We start from the raw sequence: 20,844 nt of genomic DNA, 5'->3' as shown, positions 1-20,844 counted from the left end.
GGCTTCCCAGATGCTGAGGGAGGAGCTTCTGTCTGAGCAGGGCCAGGGTTGGCGGGAGACTGACAGCTACCTGTCCTGGCACGTCTGCCTTGGGCGTGTGGACTGTGTCGCCTCCTGCGGGAGCATAACCCAGGGGGACCGAGCTGGGAGGACACCAGACCAGCAACACGGGCTAGAGAGGAGCCCCTGAGCCCTCCCCCACCCTCCCCCCACCCTGCCCCAGACACAGGCACCTGAGATGAAGGATAGCCCAGGAGAGATCAGAGTTTCATTCTGGGAAGAGGAGGGACAGAGCTGGAGCGGGCGTTTGGCTCAGTGGTTAGGACATCCCGCATCTGAGTGCCCGGGGTTCGAGCCCCAGCTGCTCCGCTTCCGATCCAGCTCCCTGCTAAGGCACCTGGGGAAGGCAGCAGAGGATGGCTCAAGGGTTCAGGTCCTTGCCACCCACGCGGGAGGCCCGGATGGAAGTTCCTGGCTCCTGGCCCCAGCCTGGACTGTGGTGGGCATCTTGGGGAGTGAACCAATGGATAGGACCTGTCTGTCTGTCTCTGCCTGTCTGCCTTTCCAATAAAGATGAAAATAGATAAACTTATTTTGTAGGAGGCCAGCGTCTCTCAGTCTCTCCTGGCACGGACTGCCTCACCTGGACAGCCCTTGCTGTACGGGTTCCCCCCTCAGCAGAGGTCCTTATTTGGGGGTCTTTCACAGGCCCCTGTCTGGGTGGGGTCTCTGCTCCCCACAGTCCCTGCTTAGTCGGTTTCCAGGGTTACAGGTGTCTGCTCTGGGGTTCTATGACTTCTCCCCCTCCTTTTTTTGTTCTTTAAGATTTATTTATTTGAAAGGCAGGGTTACAGAGGGAGGGAGGGAGGGAGATCTTCCATGCAATGGTTCATTCCCCAAATGGCCCCAACAGCCCCAGCCCAGGGCTGGGCCATTAGGAAGCCAGAAGCCAGGAGCTTCTTCTGGTCTCCAACGCAGGTGCACAGGCCCAAGCACCTGGGCCATCTTCTGCTTTCCCAGGTGCATTAGCAGGGAGCCAGATCAGAAACGGAGCAGCTGGGATTCAAGCTGGTGCTCACACGGGATGCCAGCATCGCAGGTGGCAGCTTTCTTTGCCTGCTGCACCACAAATGCCAGTCTCCATGGCTTCTTTTGTGCGGGGCCATGGTTACGCCATGACTGTTTCTGGGGACACGTGTCAAGCCCTTCTGCTTGGGCCGGTACTGTCCTGGAGGGCCACACCCTGGCAGAGAACTCGGCTTGGAGTTCTATTGGAGATCCCTGTAGGCAAGATGGACAGTGGGCCCAGCCGACGGCGGGGCTGGTGGCAGAACTGGCCAAGGGACAGGGCTGCATGATGGCCCCACTCTCTTTGCCCGTGGTGTCTGTTCTCAGAGTCTACCTGGTTCCTCTGGACATCCAAGCCCGTGGAAACAGGGAGGACCGCCCCCACCCCCACCCTGCCATGGGGCGGAGGTGTCCCCGGCCCTGCCCCTTCTTCCTGCACAAGCCCTGTGCCGGTCTGTACCCGCCTCCCGCACACCCCACTGTCTGGGTAGATGCAGACTTCGCACGCACGCGTGTACAGGTGCATACCGACTCTCCCTCCCCTGTCGCCTTCATGCCCCACATGACATCCACATCCTGTCCTGTACCTCTCACTTGTGCATGGCTGTTCCTCCCCGCCACCTCCTCCATCTCACACCCCCCCCCCCCGCCTGTGTGCTCTAGCAGCCACTGGCCCTGCCCACCCGTCCGCCCGCCCGCCCGCCGCGTGTACACAGATACTTATTTTCTCTGCCTTGCGGGCCAGGAGTTGGGCTCGTAAATCGCTCAGCTGATGACACATTTATCCCGCGGGCGGCTGGCGGTGTGAATTTATGGCTGCACCTCCCTCCTGGCTCAGGCAGGAACGGGGGGCTAGGACACCTCCCAAGGCAAGCCAGGCAGGCCCCTCCGGGCGACACAGCCACTGCGGCAGGGGCTCAGGAGCGCTCCCCAGACCTGGCTGTGTTCAGAACCCCTCTGGACCTCCAGGGAGGCTGCGAGGCTGGGCTGGATCTGCCTGGGTGAGGTCTGAGGCTGACCTGTCCCTCTGCCCCTCCCCCACTCTGCACCTCAGTCTTCCCATCTGTGAGATGGGGGAGCTGCTTTCCAAGGCACCACATACTTCACCCTGTGGACAGCTGCTGGCTCTGTCCACTGCCTGACCAACTCTGCCATGTACGGTTGGGGAAACTGAGGCAGAGGGCACGGCAGAGGCCCAAAGCCACTTGGACCAGGGCCGCAGGGCTTGGAGACCCTGGGTTCCCGCTCCTGGTGTGCCATGCAAGAATCCCAGACTTTGTTCTGCAAAGCCTGAATGGGAGCACTGCACAGGGAGAAGACAGAGCCAGTTCGGGTCCGTTGGGGTCACACAGAGTGGTCAGGGCCTGGCTGCCTTCCCTCTGTCTGTCTGTCCGTCTGCTTGCAGGGCCGGGTCTCCAGGGGACCCTCCATCGGCTCCCAGGCTCCCCTCCCTCTCTGGCCCTCGCCCCCTCCCGCCTCCCGCCCCTGGCCGCCCGCTGTCAGGATGAGCGATGGCTGTTCCCCTCCCCAGGCCCTCGGCCCCCCGGCCCGGTTCCCGCTCATTAGCTGTTGACACTGTTTGCTTTCCCGCCCGGGGATGCCCACCCCGTCACAGGCCATTTCTCCCGGCTCGCCCCCCACCCCCAACCCGACCCCCACCCTGAGGGCCCGCCCAGGGGAGGCCAGGGTGCTAGGATCGGCCAAAGGTGATGCCGCATCAGGCAGGATCTGCACTGGGCTCCCAGAGCAAGTGGCCACTTGGCATACCCGCCCGCCGCATCCTCACGGCAGAAGCGCGGCGGGGTGCGCACAGGGGCATGGGCAGCCTGGGGGGGGGGGTCCTCTAGTGCCAGGCGCCAAGCTCCCGGCTCCCAGCTCTGTCTCTCTGGCTCTGCCCCCAGGCCCAACCTGCCCCCGGGGGACTGACCACTGAGCCACCCGCCCCATGCAGAAGGTGTTCCCTGCTCTCCGAGCTCCCTCTGTCCCCCACCAGCCCTGACACACAGTCCAGGGACACGGGGTGAGCAGCAGCCAGGCCTCCCTTAGCAACCTTCTCCCTGCAGTGTGGCCACAGCTGGCCGGCATCAGGGGCCCGCAGGCCAGTGGCAGCCAGTCCTTCACTTAAAAATGTGTTTGTGATTTCGGCCGTGGGGCCGATAACGGTGACAAATGGCCCTCCTGCCCCCGCGGGCTCCCAGAGCATCTGGTTTGACTTTGGCCTGTCGGCGGATGCCCTTGGGCCCCTACCCCTGCCCTCGGGCCGTGAGTACCCTCAGAGTGAGACTGGGGGGGGCCCCCATGTCCCTCTAACCCTGTGCGCCTGGCCCCTCCCCTCTGTCCAGTTGGCCACGCCCCCACCCCCCACCGGGGGGGCGCTGCTGGCTGGCATCGGGCACGAGCTGGGGTCTCGCAGGGTGGCAAGGATGGAGTACGGTGAGAGCCCCCAAGAGGCCAGGGGAGCCGCGGCAATGGCAGTGCCGTGGTCAGGATGGGGGCAGCCAGGGCAGCACAGGGCAAGCCCTCCTCGCAGTCCATGTGGTCATTGTCACAAGGAATTTCTGACAGGTTCCAGGCCTGTGGCCCCAGCAACCACCGATTACCGATTACCGTTCGAAAGGGGCGGCTTCCGGATCGAGTTCCAGTACCCACCCCTCTCCTGGCCCCCAACTTTGTCTCTCCTCTGGGCTCCCCAGTGTTCTCCGGAAGCTACCCTTAGACCTCCACGCACCCCCCAGACCTCTGCCCCTTGCCCACGGGAATCCTGCTGACCTCTGCACCCCAAGAGCCGGGCCACGTGCCGGGCCCCCACAGGACATGGGTCAGGGTTCCGAGGGTTTGTGCACCCCCTGGACGCTGGGGCCTCCTGTGTGCCTCCCCAGTCACCTGTGCTGGTCCCGACAGGAGCCCCACCTGGTGCTCAGTGGGGGAGGAGATGGTGGGGTGCTTGGAGTTCCTAGGGGGCCCGCCTCAGGGGTCTGGGAGGGACATGTGCAGGATGGGCAGGGCCTGGAGGAAGCAGACGTCCGTGGGGCTCAGGGGGAGTGGGTGGGGACAGCTGCAGAGGAGGGGTGGTGGGGCGGTCCCACATCAGGACCCCCCAGCCCCCTCTCCCTCGCCCCCCCCACCCCCCGAAGGCAGGAAAATCCCTCTGCCTCAGGATCACATTGTTGAGCATTAACTTTGTTGAAATAAAAATTGGTCTTGGTATTAACTCGGCCTCGAAGATTTTCTCCGGGATCCTGGGGGCCGCGGTGGGGTCAGACGCCCACCCGTTCCCAGAGCCCGCGGCTTAGGTTGCAGGGGCGCCAACAACCTTCTCGTCTAACTCCAGCCCCTGGGGATGCAGCGCCTGGATCCTCAAGGTTGGGGACAGGGTTTGGGGGGCGGGGGCCCTGTCTTCCGTGGCTGCAGCCAGGCAGAGAGGGGTGGGCGCTGGGTCTCGCCCCTCCCCCACAGCTCCATGTCATTGTCAGCCAAGGCTCAGGGGCCACAGGGCATCCCCCCCACCCACACCCACAGCTGCGGCCTCATAGCCTGTTGGGCCTCAGTTTGCCCACCTATGAAATGGGAGAGTTCCCGGATGACTAGAGCCAGATGCTCAGAGGCACAGGGACAGTGGAGGAGGGGCCACACCCAGGGGTGCTCTGCAAGGAGCTGATGCCGTTGACTGTCACCTGGGGTCTGAGCCAGCCGAGGACCGGATCCCATGGGGCCCAGCTCTCAAAGTCTCCCCGACGGCACGCATGGGAGCGTGTGCAGGGGGTCCTCCCGGCAGGCCGGGGGCAGTATTGTGGGGGGAGGTCTTTTGCTGTGAGTGTGCAGGCACCACATCGGGGTTGGGGGGACCTGCAGGGCCAGGCGGGGGCTGTGCTGGTAAGCTCTCTCTCTTGGGGGTCGCCCCCTGTAGCTTCATCTGACCACACCCCCCAGCGGGCGGGGTGCAGCCTGGGAACGGGCTGGGCTGGGGGCCTGGGAACGAAGGCGGTGGCTGCCCCAGGGGGTTGGGGGGGATGCTCGAGTGGGGCCAGCTGTTGCCTCCTGGCTCCAATTCCCACTCTGCACCGGGACCAGTCCCCAGGGCCGAGGCTGGTGGTCTCTCGGCTGCCGGGGCGGGAGGGGCAGCCGTGGGGGCTGTGCCTTCTGCCATCAGTGGTCCCTGGAGGTGGGGAAAGGGGAGAAGGTTGAGATAGGCCCGAATCAGTGCCCAGCCCAGCCCGGCCTGGCACCCAGCCTGTGCAACAGGAAGGGACCACAGCTGCTTCCCTGCCCCTAGCCTCTCCTCTGCCTGCATTTCGAGCCTGGCACCTGCTGGCCTCCGCTGGGCTGGCTCCTACTGTGCAGGAGCATCCATGAGGATCCTCCCGAAACTCCTACTCATGCTTCAAGATCCTGCCCAAGAGTCCCCCGTCCCAGGGGCGGGAGACTGCGATGAGCGGGGGTCCTGTCTCTACCCTATCAGGGGTCCAGGAGAGGCTGGTGTGATGGGATGCACTGGGAGGGGGCTTCCCAGAGGTGGGGGTGGGGAGCCCAGCTGGCCAAGGGCGGGGGGTGGTGGTGGGCAGCGGCCTGGTGGGGTGGGGGCCTGAGCGGGAATCTTCTTACGCCTGAAATCCCTCCCGCCTGCCCGGCGGCCCCCAGGGGAGCCCCCGTGATGGGGGAACCTGATATTTTAAGACTTAAAGCAAATGTTTCTGGAGCCGGAGCTACACGGAGGCGCCCGCTCCAGGCCTCGTGGGGGCAGGGCCAGTGGGGAGGAGAGGACTCCTGGCCACTCCTCCCAGGAGCAGCCGTGGGGTGGGCAGGAGGGGCGGCCGGGCTGGAGCCCTCTTGAACCCTGAGGGTGGAAGGCTGGTGTGGGTTTCTCCACTCTGCTGGTCGGACTCTTGAGAGACTCCAGCTCCCACTGAGAGTTCTGCACTCCTCCAGGGCTGGCCTCCCCTGACCCAGAGGCCAGACGTGCTACCCACTGCCTTTCCCCGTGGCCCTCAGAGTGGGCAGGTCCTGATGCTGTAGCCGAGGAGCCACAGACAGAAGCCATCTGGAGCCGAGAGCTGAGATAGGTGAAGTTTCTGGCTGATGAGGCAAGAGATCTGGGATTGATTGGCAATGTCTGCCTGGGGTGCTGGGGGAAGCCACAGAAGGGATGTGTGTGCTGGAACCAGCCTCAGCTCCGTAGAAGCAGAAGACTAACACAGCAATGAATCACCCAGCCTGGGTGCTGCCCCTCTCCCCTCCCTGGTGGGGGTGGGCCATGGCCACTACTGCACACTGAGGCCCACAGTGGGGACAGTGCTTCCAGGGTCACTCTGGGTGCAGCGTCTGAAGCCAGCCTCTCTGTGTGGCCTCCTCGTCGGAGAGAAGGGCAGGGCTCTGCAAGCTGGATTTGGGCTCGTTTCCTGCCTGCATCTGCTGCCTGCTGGCCCCGAGCCCCATTTGCCTTCGGGGAGGGGGGTCTCCTTGCCAGCCCTGAACTCCACGTCCTCTGTGAACCCCAGAAGGTTGCCTGTGCCCCCTGTACCTCCAGCCCAGCTGCCAATCAGCTCTCCCGTGAGGGGTGTGGAATTCCCTGCCTTGGCTGCCCCCCACAACCTCCGCTGAATTCACCAGGTGCAGCCTTGGGCAATACAAGCCCAGTCCTGACCCTTCACCCCAAGGGACAGACACACTGTGTGGCTGGGCCCCACCCCTGCCAGAATGAGCTGCCTCCCCCTCCCCCACAGCCATGACAGCTCGGACCCGCAGCGCCCTCACCCCAGCTCTTCCTGCCGCTCTCTCAGGCCTCGGCTTCCCCACATATATCCTGGGAAAGAGCAGATGGGGCGGGGCGTGGGGGGACATGTAGAGCACAGGGTACGGGGAGGGTGGGAAGGCAGTGAGCGCCACAGCGCCCTCTAGAGGTACACAGAGGGCGAGGTCCCATGAGGAGCCAGCCAGGGGAGCAGGATGGACACTGAAGACAGAACATCGCCTCCAGGGGATGGGGGCGGGATCTTGTTCCTGCCGTCCCGCTGCCCGTGTGTGAATGCCAAGCCCGCTTCCCAGGCCTCCCCGAAGAGCCAAGACCACCAGGAACTGGCTCCTACCCTCAGCCCCAGACTGCAGACACCCCGCAGTGCGCTGTGCCCTGGCTCCCCCGGCCAGAGGGAGTGCAGGCAGACAGGCTCAGAGCTCAGACTCCCGGACACGCTATGTGGGCATCCCCCAGTGGCTCAGGCAAAGGCAGGCCTGGACGGGAGGGTGGCACTGAGGTGGGGTTGGGGGGGTCCGATTCTCTCCTCCCCATGCCTCTGGGTGGTGTGGGGGGGCAGTTCCCCTCCCCCAACCCCAGGCCCCAAACCAGAAAAACAAGACAAAGAACAAGCAAGCTGGAGCTGTGCAGGGGATCTGAGCTGGGGATCCGCCCCCTCGGGGTCCTGGGGTCCTGGGGCAGTGGGTGGGGTGTGGGGGGGCTGGCCCGTTGGCCCATGTCCTGTTCCCCAGACACCCCCAGCCCTGCTTTATCAGAGTGGGCTCTCCGCTGCCGCCCACCCGCGGCGCTGCAGGACGCCGGGGAGGACGGCTTCCCTTCTGCCCCAGACTCCAAGACTCGCTTGTAGAGCCTGCGGGCCTCAGATTCTCTGCTCTGAAATGGCAACATGAGCCCACTGGGTGAGCCCAGTGCTGAGCCTGTTGTAAGTGCTGGACAAACACTCACTTATTCAATCAACAAACACGAGCGGCATCCTCCATGAGCACTGATTTGTGTCCTGGCTGCTCCACTTCCAATCCAGCTTCCTGCTCGTATGCCTGGGAATGCAGTAGAAGGTAGCTCAAGTGCTTGGGCCCTGCACCCACATGGGAGACCCGGATTCTGGCTCCTGAAGTTGGCCTGGTCCAGCCTCAGCCATTGTGGCCATTTGGGGAGTGAACCAGAGGATGAAAGATCTCTCTCTCTCTCTCTGTCTCTCTCTATCTCTCTCTCCCTTCCTTCCTCCCTCCCTTCCTGTCAGTCTCTCCCTCTGTCTCTGTCATCCTGCCTTTCAAATAAATCAATCAATCCCCCTTTTTTTTTTTTGACAGGCAGAGTGGACAGTGAGAGAGAGAGACAGAGAGAAAGGTCTTCCTTTGCCGTTGGTTCACCCTCCAATGGCCGCTGTGGCCGGTGCGCTGCGGCCGGCGCACCGCGCTGATCCAAAGGCAGGAGCCAGGTGCTTATCCTGGTCTCCCATGGGGTGCAGGGCCCAAGGACCTGGGCCATCTTCCACTGCACTCCCAGGCCACAGCAGAGAGCTGGCCTGGAAGAGGAGCGACCAGGACAGAATCCGGCACCCCGACCAGGACTAGAACCCGGTGTGCTGGCGCCACAAGGTGGAGGATTAGCCTAGTGAGCCGCGGCGCCGGCCTCAATCCCCTTTTTAAAAAGATTTTATTTATTTATTTGAGAGGTAGAGCTACGAGGAGAGAGAGAGAGAGAGAGAGAGAGAGAGAGCGAGCTTCCACCCACTGATTCACTCCCCAAATGGCCGCAACAGTCAGAGCTGCACCGATTCAAAGCCAGGAGCCAGGAGCTTCTTCCAGGTCTCCCACGCAGTTGCAGGGGCCCAAGGACTTGGGCCATCTTCTACTGCTTTCCCAGGCCATAGCAGAGAGCTGGATCAGAAGTGGAGCAGCTGGGACTCGAACTGGCGCCCATGTGGGATGGCAGCGCTGCAGGCGGAGGCTTGGCCTGCTATGCCACAACGCCAGCCCCAGCAAATCCACCTTAAAGACAGAACAACTCTCCGTGAGATCTGGGGACGGCTGGAGGGCTCAGACCTGCCAGCCCGCCCCTCACCCTGCCCGTCTCTGTCCTTTCGATTCCCCTCCTAGGGGTCGGGGCAGCCCCCTGGATCTCTGCAGCATTGGAAGTGGGCGGTCCCTCCCCCAGTGGCTGCCACTCCTGCCCCAGGGCCCTTGCACATGACCACAGCAGGAAACCAGGGAGGAGTCCCTTCTTCCGGCCAGTGGGATGTCTTCTGGTATATTTGCGCATTCTCTGCCGGAGAAGAAGCTCTCGGCGCGGGAGAGCAGGCTCTTGCTTGACTGAGCTAAGGTGCTGATGAGAGCCGCGTCCAAAGGCAGGCACGAACGGGGGCAGGCAGCGCCGCGTTTGGGACCTGGGGCCCAACACGCAGTCTGAGAGGCCTGGGGAGACAACTGAGGGCTGGGGGGCAGCCAGGGACACCACTCCAGCATTGAGGTTCAAGGGGGACCTCAGCTGGCAGGTCGGGAGCAAGAAGGCAGCCAGGCCAGGTGGTGGGGTTCAAAAGGGACTCCAAGGGCCGCTGACCAAGCTGGGCTCCTTGTGAGCTCAGAGCAGCTCACAAAAGGGGGGTTTGTGGGTTCGTTTTACCTTTGGCCGAGGGAACAAGGACAAACCCAGGGGCAGGAGGGGGCCTGCGGCTGAGGGAGAGAGGGGCAAGGCCAGGGATCCTCGCCACGTGCAGGGCTGCAGGGCTGGGGCCGTGGGAGCCAGCGGCAGCTGGTGGGAGTGGCGGGCCTGACCCGTGCCCTAGGGCGGGCCGGGCACCCAGCTGTCCTGCGAGGACACCGCCCCACCCTCGGGCCATGCCACCGGACACTCACATGACCCGGGCCTGGCTGCCCGCCCGCCAGCGCTCCTGCCAATCATGCTGACCTTCCTGCCAGCACCTGCTAGGGGCTGACAGAGGTCTCTATTCCAGGCCGGGCGCCTGCTCCGGCTATATTTAGGCCATGGTGGGGGGAGCGGGGGTGGGGGGGTGGAAGGTGGGGGGGGAGGTAGCACGGGGCTGCTGACCCCCTCCTGAGGCCCGGAGCAGGGGCAGCTGGGGCTGGGCTGTCTGCCCAGGTCCAGCCTGGTGGCTCAGGCGAGCCCTGAGGCCCAGGCTGCCGCCTGCAGGGACTCGCCTTCAGCCACCGACAGACTGACTATGGGGAAACTGAGGCTGGCTGGGGGCCCGGGGGGAGGGGAGGTGAGCTCCTGGCTGGGGGAGGGGGAGGCTGACAGACAGGAAGCTCCCAGGGAGAGGCCCAGGGGCTCCAGGTGGGATGGGGGAGGTCTCCAGGGGCTGCCCTGGGAGAGATGCAGTGCCCCCCAGCCCTTCCGGCCCAGCCCAGGCTGGACCCCTCTTCCATCCTGCTGCTGCCGGCAGGATGTTCCCAGGGAGGAAACGGCCCCCCTCGGAGGCCACCCCAGCCCCCTGGAGCCCAGGGCTACTTCCTGCCCCGTATGGACCACTGGATTCTGAGCCCCGTTCTGCCAGCCTGGGCCAGACCCGAGATTTCCTGCCACGGGTGCCGTGGCTTCATCTGGCTGGTAGGCAGTCAGAACTCAGCAGACGCCCGGGTCCGAGAGCCGCCTCCAGGAGCCCCCCATCCCACCCGGCCTGACCTGTCCCCTACCCCCAGTGCCCAGATCCCCACCCCCAACTACTGCTGCTGCCCAGCTCACTGTTGGAGGACGGCGGGGGGGAGCTGTGGGCTTTAGCTGTCCCTGGTCCAGTTCCGGAAGCTGACAGCTGTATCGCTTTGGCTGCAGCTCCATGGGGCTAGCCTCGGACCAGTGGGCTAGCCTGGCTCCGAAGCTGCCTACAGGTGGAGATCACAGCCCTGCTCCTGGAGCTGCCCCATCCCTAGGGGAAGCCACTCCTCAGCTCTGCCGTCACCTCCCAGGCCCTCCACACCCCCCATTCAATGGGCTTCCTGCTCCTGCCCACCCCAGAGCAGGGTGAGTGTGCGCTCGACACCGCACTCCCTACAACAGGAAACATAGAGCTAGGGGCTGCAGCCTGGGGTCGGAGGAGGAGCCGAGGGCAGGGCAGGGGGTGGGGGTGGGGGTCTGGCCGGAAGTGGTAGCCCTAACCCACTCTGAGGTTCAGGAAGTGAAGGGTCTCGGATGCTTCCTCTCGGCCAGACATACTGGGCAGCCGGAGGGTCAGAGGCTCGGCGGCAGCTACCCCTTCCTCTCCAGCCAGCCACAAGCTGGGTGGCCCCGGGCCTGGTGGCTTGTGTTCCTCAGGCCCCAGCAGATGACCACCTGGCTGACCCAGAGCATGGCAGGCATGGGGGGCCTGTGGCACCTCCCCCAGCCCGGCATTGCCCATCCATGCACCCTGGCTCCACACAGGCAGGGGGACCCTGGGGCCTTTGGGGACAGTGCCAGGTGAGCTGTGCCTTGTCAGATCCCCAATATCCTGGCCCCACTGCCCTACTTCCTGCTGTTGACCTTGCTGGAGGGCTGTCCTGAGCCCCTCCCCCGCCCCGCCCAACCCCTCCAGGAGCAGGTGCAGCGTGAGCAGCCAGCCCGCCAGCCTGGAGTCAGGTTCTGCCTCGGCTTTGCCAGAGCGGGTGCCTGGGCTGTGGGGGCCCCAGGGCCATGCACATAGACCCAGGTCCAGGCAAAGGCCCAGCGTGCCGAAGGGTGAAGAGGGGACTTTTGCCCGGTGGGAGGGCCCCTGCCTCACAAGCCTGTCACCTGGGCTCATGCTCCACCCACACGGGGCCCAGACCACGCCCCCATTCCCCAGGCTGACTGGCCCAGGACACACTCTGGGTCTCTGGCTGGAGAGAGTGCGGCCTGACAGGAGGGCCCGCCCCCGGCCCACACATGACAAGCATCCGTCCATCAGCAAGGCCAGCCTCTCTGGCCATCCATCACCAGCTGGCCGCCACAGGAGAAATGGCCTGTTTGTTTTGCCAGCTCCGTGTTGCTCCCGGGGAGGCCGGAGGAAGTGGTCATTCTGTCTGGGCGGGCGGGCGGACGGCAGGGGTGGGTAGGGCACCAGGGGCAGGGCCCGGTGGGACACAGTGGGACCCCTTGGCTAGTCCAGGCCCTGTGTCAGTATTCCCCAGCTGGCCCCCTTCCGTGCCTTGGTCTCCCCTCTGGCACCAGGGCGGGTAATACTGGAATTTTTTCTGCCCATTCCCACAGTGGCCATCTGCTGTGAGGTCATTCACCCCTGCTCCTTGTCACCGGGAAGGGTGGGCTCAGGTGTCAGCCACCAGCAGGTGGGGGGTCTCCCTGTGTGAAACCCAACACGCTTGATCCTGACTGTCCACGTCGGCCCCAGGGATGGGCTCTGAGGCTGGGCCCCGCCCACAGATGGATGGGGCAGGGCGGGGATGGGGAGGAGGGGACGAGCTGGCGAGCCCCGGGCACCGATCTGGAGATGTTTGGCCCCCGAGCCAGAGCTGAGAGGTGGGTGTCTGGCACGGTGGGTAAAGCCACGGCCTGCAGTGCTGGCATCGCATATGGATGCCGGTTCGAGTCCTGGCTGCTCCACTTCCGGGCCAGCTCCCTGCTAATGCACCTGGGAAAGCAGTGGAGGATGGCCCAAGGGCTTGGGCCCCTGCACCCACGTGGGAGACCTGGATGAAACTCCTGGCTCCTGGCTTCAGCCAGGCCCAACCTGAGCTGTTGTGGCCACTTGGGGGTGAATCAGCAGATGGAGAACCTTGCTCTCTCTCCCTCGCTCTCTGTCTCTCTCTCTCTCTGCCTTTCAAATATAAATAAATAAATAAATAAAAGATCAGAGCTAGGGACTCTTGGGGCCACATTAAAAGAGGTATCATACATAGAATGGAGGAGGTGAAATCCAGACCCTGGGCAGCTCCTCAGCTTCTAGACCGTGACCCTTGCTGCCTTGTGAAGCTGTAATTTGCATGACGTGAAGGTGTAATTATACAGACACGAGAGAATACTTCACAAAGTTGCGGAGAAGTGGAATTACAAGATGGGTTTATTGTGGTACAGAAACATTTAGAATCTGGGGCTGGCCTTGTGGTGTGGTGGGCAAAGCTGCTGCCTGCAGTGCCGGCATCCCACATGGGCGCCGGTTCAAGTCCCGGCTGCTCCACTTCCCAGCCAGCTCCCTGCTGATGCGCCTGGGAAAGCAGCGGAGGATGGCCCACAGGCTTGAGCCCCTGCCCTGCAAACTCAGCTCCTACCGCTCTGGCCCATGGCCCTAGGGACGGGGTCTCTGCTTGTCCCCCACCCTGCAGGCTCCACCAGCTTCCCTCCCTCCTAGCTGCAGAATCATTGCACAGGCTTCTCCATGTGGGAGCAAGGCCTTCCTTCTAGAACCTTCCACCCTGAGGTCTGAGCTGCTGCTTCTGCCCTAGGATAGCCCTGCAGAAGTTTGCAGGGGATTGATCTGTCTTTTTTCTTTTTATTTTTTCAAAAGTTTTTTTTTTTTCTTTCTAATTTAATTTCATGAAGCTGATGTCATGGCACAAGGGGGTAAGCCACTGTTTGAGATGCCGGCATCCCACATGAGTGCTGGTTCGAGTCTTGGCTGCTCCGATTCTGATCCAGCTCCCTGCTAAGGCACCTGGGAAATTAGCAGAGGATGGCCCAAGGGCTTGGGCCCCTGCACCTGTGTGGGAGACTCGGAAGAAGCTCCTGGCTCCTGGCTTCAGTCTGGCCCAGTCCTGGCCGTTTCGGCCATTTAGGGACTAAACCAGAGATGAAAGATCTCTCTCTCTCCCCCACCCTCTAACTCTGCTTTTCAAATAAGTAAATCCATTTAAATAAATAAATAAAGATATGCAAATAGCCAACATGTGTATGAAAAAAATGCTCAGTATCACTAATGATCAAGGAAATACAAATCAAACTCATAATGGGATATCCCCTCGCTCTCATTTGATTGGCTTTTTATCAAAAAACACAAAAGATAGAAGCCAGGAGGGTTAAATCACCACTTGTGACATCCCATAGGGGCACCGGTTCGAGGCCTGGCTGCTCCACTTCTGATCCAGCTCCCTGCTAATGCACCTGGGAAAAGCAGTGGAAGACGGCCCAAGTGCTTGATCCCCTGACACCCAGATGGAGCTCCAGGCTCCTGGGTTCCAGCCCTAGGTGTTGTCCCATTTGGGGAGTGAAACAGAAGATGGAAGACCTCTCTCTGTCTCTCCCTCTGTCTCTCTCTGTAACTCCACCTTTCAAATAAATAAAATAAATCTTTAAAAGGGGGGGGGCAGAGGCAGAGAGAGAGAGAGAGAGAGGTCTTCCATCCGTTGGTTCACCCCCACAAATGGCCGCAACAGCCAGAGCTGCGCCGATCTGAAGCCAGGAGCCAGGAGCTTCCTCCAGGTCTCCCACATGAGTACAGGGGCCCAAGGACTTGGGCCATCTTCCACTATTTCCCAGGCCATAGCAGAGAGCTGGATCAGAAGTGGAGCAGCTGGGATTTGAACTGGCACCCATATGGGATGCTGGCGCTGCAGGCAGCAGCTTTACCCGCTAAGCCACATCACCAATCCCTAAAATAAATATTTCTTAAAAAAGAAATTAGTACAGCCATTGTGGGAAACAGTAAGAAGCTTGCTTAAAAACCTATTTAGAGAGCTGCCAACTGATCCAGCCATCCCACTCCTGGGTATGTACCCAAGGGGTGGAAGTCAGCCTGTGGAAGAGATGTGTGAGAAACAGGTGGATAAAGCAAACATGTTGCATGCACACGGTGGAATACTACCCAGCCATGAAAAAGCAGCACATCGCATCCAGTGAAATAAGCCAGGCATCAAGACACAAACCACATAGCACAGGCGCTCACTCCTATATTGAATCTGAAAACGTTGGCTTCATAAAAACGGTGGGTTGGGCAGGCATGGGGCTGTGCAGTTTAAGCGGCATGCCTGCATCCCGTCCCGGAGGCCCTGGCTTGGATCCCAGCTATGGCACTGCTGACTTAGCCTGGGAGGCAGCAGACGATGGCTTGGGTGCTGTGGCTGCTGCCGCCTGCGTGGGAATCCCGGATGGAGTTCCAGGCTCCTGGCTTCAGCCTGGCTCAGAATATGGGGGCCAGAGCCTCCCTGGCAGCCCCAAGAGGAAGCACAAGGGGGCCATGTCCCAGGCAGGCAGGTGGGCAACGCAGGGAGGGGGCCTGGCCACATAACCCACAGTGCTCCCTCCCCGTGCCTGCCCTGTGCCTGCTTGGTGAGGAGGCACACTGACCTCCGGCTGCCAGGGGGCACCTCCTGGATGCCCAACTATAAGCCTCTCAGGAAGCTTGAGAGAGCCTGGACACCCGCCCCCCACCCTGCGCCCAGTATGGAGTGGCCGCTGGGCACTGGGACCTGGCGGACATCCTAGAGGGATGGATGGACTTTGGAGCTTGCGTCCTTGTCTGTGTGTCTGCCCAGCAAAGCCGGTGCCAAGAACCCACTTAACTCTGTGGCTGCCTGGGGCAGGGCCTCCCCTGCCTGGGGGGGGGGCGGGGGGGAGGGTAGAGGGGGAAATGGATCAAGGGGTCTGAGTGGGGTGGACCCTCTCCTTCGTCCCTTCTGGTCTGGCCCAGGGCCCCAGCCGCCTCCTCTTCCTCCTCCTGCACCCTCCCCATGAACTTGCCCTTCCCCCCAAACTCCCACCTCGCCCAGGGCACTGATGGCTGCTAAGAAAGACAGAAGAAATGGGCTGAGGGTGGAAGAACCGGCTCCCTGGTCCCAGTCCAGGCAGGGATGCTGGGGATGGACCTGGGGAGTGGGCTTGGCGGAGCCGGGGCTGCCTTGCCCTGGGCCTCCGGGCTGTCAGGCGGGTCCCCTCCCCGCAGCTGTCTCTTCTAGCTCCCGCCTCCCCACCCCCCCACCCCCGCCCGCCCCCAGGACTCCTATTTCACTGAGGAGATTAAGACCACCTGGCGAGAGCCCCCTCCCCCTCCCCCGACCCAGCCCTCCCTCGTGGCCCCCTCTGCTCCCCACCACTCCATCCCCACACCCTGCCCCATCAGCCTTGGGTCAGCTCCCCTGAGAGTGGGTCCACTGCCTGGTCCCCCCACCCCACCAAGCCTCCTCCTTGCCCCGCCCCCTCCTGCCTGCCACGCCCCCCCAGGGCAAGTCACTGTCAGCAGCCACATGTCCCCAGCAATCCCAGTCCCCCTTTACCTACTGGCTGGGGTAGAGGGGTGGGGTCTGGCCAGCCCAGGTACTGTCCTGAGTCCCTGCTCCTGTCCAGCACTGGCTGGCGGGCGGGCCAGGGGCTCGGCTGTGGGGCAGCCTTCGGCGGGGGCGGGGGAGCCCTGAGGCTGGCTCGGGCAGCCCCGGGAGGAATCTGAGCTCTGAAAACCCGCAACTCTGAGCTCTTGCCTGCTTGTTTGCTTTTGGGAAATTCCAACCAGCTTCAGTACAGGCTTGGAGGAGGAGGGGGGGGAGGAGGAGGAGCGAGGGGATCTGTCCGGGTGAGGTGGAAAACGCAGGCAGAGGGTGCCTAGCTGGGCTTCCCCGGGCTGGGGGTGGAGGGCACAAGGAGGACTCCCCCTCACACAGTCCCCAAGGCCAGGTCTGGATGTCCACAGGACCCACAGACAGCAGCGCCGCGGGCAAAGGTGCCGGTTGGCGGGGACCAGCTGGGATTCCAGGGGATGGCCGGGGGAGGCTGGCAGCACACTGGTGACGTCAGCTAGGACCAAGACCCAAGACGGACAGCTTGCTGGACTCATCCCATTTCACAGATGAAGAGACTGAGGCAGAGAGGGGTGATAGGGGCTCGGGGAGAGCCAGAGCAATGCAAGGTGAGCATGAGGCCCCCTCCTGGTCCCAGGACGTAACAGCTGGGCCACACCACCACCCCGCCTCCCTCCTCCTTCAGAGCCTAAGGAGCAGGGGCCTGGCCTGGAGGGATCCAATCTCCCTTTGAAATGCTATTCCCAGCAGCCTTGCCACTTGTCCCAGACTGGACAGTCCCACTGCCTTCAGCCCAGGTCAACGGGGGGCCTCCCAGGGAAGACCACTTGGGTGTGTGCCTGGTCAGCCTCCATGGAGCGGAGGCCCATGTCCAGGCCCAGCGTGGCCCAGCGTGGCCCAGCAGCGCACTCCCACCAGGAGCTGGCGTCCCTGGCTCAGCGGTCGCCTTGCTCAGCCTCTGATCCTCTGATCTAGCTTCTCAGAGCTGCCCGGGACTCCCTGGCCACTGAGGCAGATTCGCAACAGGGCAGAGGCAGGGGTGGGCTGAGCGTGGACAGTGGAGTGGCCTCCAGGTGCCACCCCGCCCTGCAGAGAGCTGTCCCTGCACTGGTCCCTGGCGTGTAGGATGTCAGCCCCTCCAGGGGCGGGCAGTGTTGTGGCACAGCGCCAAGCCAGCATCCCGTCTCAGAAAGCCGGTTCGAATCCCAGCTACTCCACTTCTGGTTCAACTCCCTGCTAATGTGCCTGGGACCCTGATGGAGCTCTTGGCATCCTGGCTTTAATCTGGCCCAGCCCTGGCCGTTGCAGCCATTTGGGGGAGTGAACCACCAGATGGAAGTGTGCTCGCTCTCTCTCTCTCTCTCTCCCTCCTTGTCAAATACACAAATAAATCTTTACAAATAAATAAATAAATGAAGCCCACTAGGGTTGGGCATTTGACCTAGCAATTAAGGTGCCTGCATCCCATATCCAAGTGCCTGGACCCCATACCCAGCCCCAGCTGCTGACTCCAGCTTCCTGCTAATTCTGACCCTTGGAGATGGCAGTGATGGCGCAAGGAGCTGAGTCCTTGCGACCCACGTGGGAGATCGGGATTTGAGTTCCAAGCTCCCAGCTTCAGCTCTGGCCACTGGGGGCATTTGAGGAGTCACTTAGTAGGTAGAATGATTCTCTCTCTCTCTCTCTCTCTCTCTCTTTCTCTCTCTAGCTCTCTGCCTATTATATAAATATTTTTTTTTAATCTAAGGTCCCTTGAGTTACTGAAATGCACGTCACCACCACGGATTTCACGTTAGAGCAGGATGGCGAGTGGGAGCTTGCACACGTGGGCACACTGTTATATGCACGCTCTCCTGCATTAGTGTCTGTGCGTGTGCGCGCCCATGCTGGCGTCATGGGGCAGTGTGCACACACCCGCACGTGGTGCGTCTGTGTGCAGAGGGCATGCCCAGGCTCCCGGGTGTGTGTCTGCGTGTGCTCAGGTGTGCGCGCCCATGCTCGCGCGTGCGTGTGTGTGTGTGTGCGCGCGCCTGTGCGCCTGTGTCTGTTGCAGGTGTCCCCATGGTCACAAGTGCCCATGCTCAGGAATGTGTGTACATGTACGTGTGGTGGTTTGGTGCCTGAGCAAGTGAGGACTACTGTGCTGTGTGTGTGTGTGTGTTGGGGGGGGGGGTGCCTTCTGGCCAGAGAAACTTGAGCGGAGGGCCTGCACACACCCAATTCTGAGCCGCCATCTCAGGCAATGCACCTCAGGGGCATGCCCTGCCTTTGGGTGTGTGGCTGCCCCCACTGTGACCACAGACAGGAGCAAGGAGCTGGCAGGGCAAAGGTCCAGGCCCCTCTCTAGCCTGAATACAGATCGCCCAGGCCTCTGAGCTTCGCCTCCACCGATAGCTGGGGTGCAGGGGCCAGCGTGGCCAGAAGATGGACAGCCGGCTCCCCATGTGGCTGGGTCCTCCCCACCAAGTGGGCAGCTAAGTCAACAGGTTTGGAAACCGGAGAGGGTCCCAGAGCCCGGCTGTCCATCAGTCTGTCTGTTTGTTTGTTTGTTCTGGGGCTGTGGGAACTTCCAGTCCGCAGGAGGCCCTGCTGCTCATGGGGTCCAGGGTGGGGGTCGGGGGGTGAGCAGGGGGTGCCATCACCCATCCGGCCAGACAGTGCCTCTCGCCATCTTCCCCCTGCCCCACCTCCCACCAGCAAGTCTCCTGCCCAGAAACACAGCGCGGACAGTAGGGGCAGGTGAGCAGTGAGGCTGGGGACCACTGTACGGGCCACGAAGCCCTTGGCCCATCTCCTGTACGTACTCTGAGAAGACTGGTGTATGCCTGTGTCTAGCCCCGCCTCCCCACTGCTGTCACCCCCTCCCATGTCTGCCTCTCAGGGATCTCTCAGTTCACCTGCAGTTGGTCGGAGGTCGCCCCTGGGTGCAGGCGCTAGGACCCTGAGGTAGGTCCGGCTCTGCCCTGGGGCCAGAGAAAGACCCAGGTGATGGGGAGGAGGGGGGAGCCAGCCCATTCCCTGACCACACCTCAGCTCCGGCTAGTGGCTGCCCCAAGCCACAGCAGTGCACACACTGGAACTGCTTCTAACTCGCTGGTCTCGGCCAGCAACTCCATGAGGGCTGCATGGCCAGTTCCCTCCCCATTCCCTGATCTTTCCCCCAGGCAGGGGCTTGGGGCTCTTGGCTGGGGTCCTGCCTGCTTTGGACTGCACCCCACAGTTTGCCCAGAGGGTGCCCCACGTCCTGAGGGCATGCAATTTGTGGGTAAAGGTTGGACAACAATGAGGATGCCTTGGGGTGGGCTTACAAGGGACTTGTGTCAGCAGAGGGGGCACAGATGCCCCCAGAGAGAAGCCAACGTAGAGAAAGTGCAACAGGGGACTTGTGCCTGATGGGCCGGGAGGAGAACCGTGGGGACCCCAAGCTGCTTCTCCAACCCCACCAAGGCAGCAGCAGCACCAAGAGACCAAGGCTGCGTATGGGGGCAAAGCGCCACTGGCCCGACTTAGGGAAACCCGTTCTGCGCGTCGCCTCCAGGTCGCAGCCTGCCTCTCAGCCCGAGGGTCTGCAAACCCAGCGCCCAGGCACCTCGTGTTTCAAAGCAGTGCGGCCGCAGGCGCCATGGGCGACTCGGGCTTGGGCTTGGACTTGGAGCCTGCACCAGCCGCTGTCCACTCCATACACGGCTGTCTCCCGCGGTTCTCTCTACCCCCGCTTGGGTGCTGGGGGCAGAAGAGCCGGGAGAGGCCCCAAATTCGGCGGCTCCCCAACCTCCTCACCCCGCCTGCCCACCGCCAGGACCGGGGTCTCTGCCCGTGCACACCCACGACGGTCCCCGGGAGCACCCCGTTTTTCGGTGGCTTCGCGGGCCAAGCACCTCGGTGGGACCGAAGCAAGGACGATGGTGGGGAGCGCGCAGGGCGCAGGGGGGACCGGGTGGGTCGCTGCACCGGCCGCGAGCCGAAAGATGGGGACGGAGCCGGGAGAGGACCGGGCTTCTCTCCCCAGCGCGCACGAGCGCGAAACCGCGCGTCCGCCTCTCCCGTCTCCGGCGAAGGTCGGCCCGCCGCCCACCGCGGTAGACCCGGCTCACAGGCCCAGCCTCCCGGGCGGAGCAGCGGACGGCGGCAGAGAGAGGCTGGGTGCAGGCTTGTTCTGGGCGGGCAGTGCGTCTTCCTTGGAGACCTTCGCGGCGGCGTCCAGGCAGGCGCTGGAGGCTGCTCCCCGGGCCGTCAATCCTGAAACGAATGAAAGGGGTCAAATCATATCCCGTCCCTCTCGGCGCGGCGCTTCCCTGTGCGCCCCCGAGAGCCGCAGCGCACCTCGGCGCTGGGATCCCTGGAAGAATGGGTCCACAGAGAGCGGGACACTCCTGGGTGCCGGTCCCAGTGCCGGTGTCCCCCGTGGGCCGCTGCGCATGCCCCCATCCGTGCGTGTATTTGTCCCCAAGCGGCCTGCGGCCAGTGCTGGGTGCTGGATCCCCCGCGCGCCTTCTCTGGGGAGCCTCTGAGCTCCGAAGATCCGCGGGCTGGGCGCTCACTTGGTAGAGACACACAGGAGGGTGCGCGCCAGTGCTTCCAGGGCTGTGCCTGCTGAGAGGTGCTGAGTGACTGCCCAGCGATGGGGCGCCGCGCGACAAGCCTTTGCAATGGCCGGGAAGTGAGGAATGGGGTCCCACCGGGTGGGCGTGAGGGCGCCTGTCAGACGGCTTCCCTGAGGGAGCCACGTGTGCCCAGGGGAGGCGGAGCTGGGCCGTCAGTGGGGCGGCTGGGATTCTCCAAGGGGCGCGTCTGCAGAGGAAGCTTCGGGAATCCAGGGCTTGCTTTCTCCCCGGTGCAAGACTGAAGATGCTAAGGCGGCAGGTGAGTCCCACC

Source organism: Lepus europaeus, chromosome 23 (genome assembly GCF_033115175.1).
Source record: "Lepus europaeus isolate LE1 chromosome 23, mLepTim1.pri, whole genome shotgun sequence".
In the NCBI taxonomy this organism is placed as follows: domain Eukaryota; kingdom Metazoa; phylum Chordata; class Mammalia; order Lagomorpha; family Leporidae; genus Lepus; species Lepus europaeus.
This window is presented reverse-complemented; position numbering follows the sequence as displayed.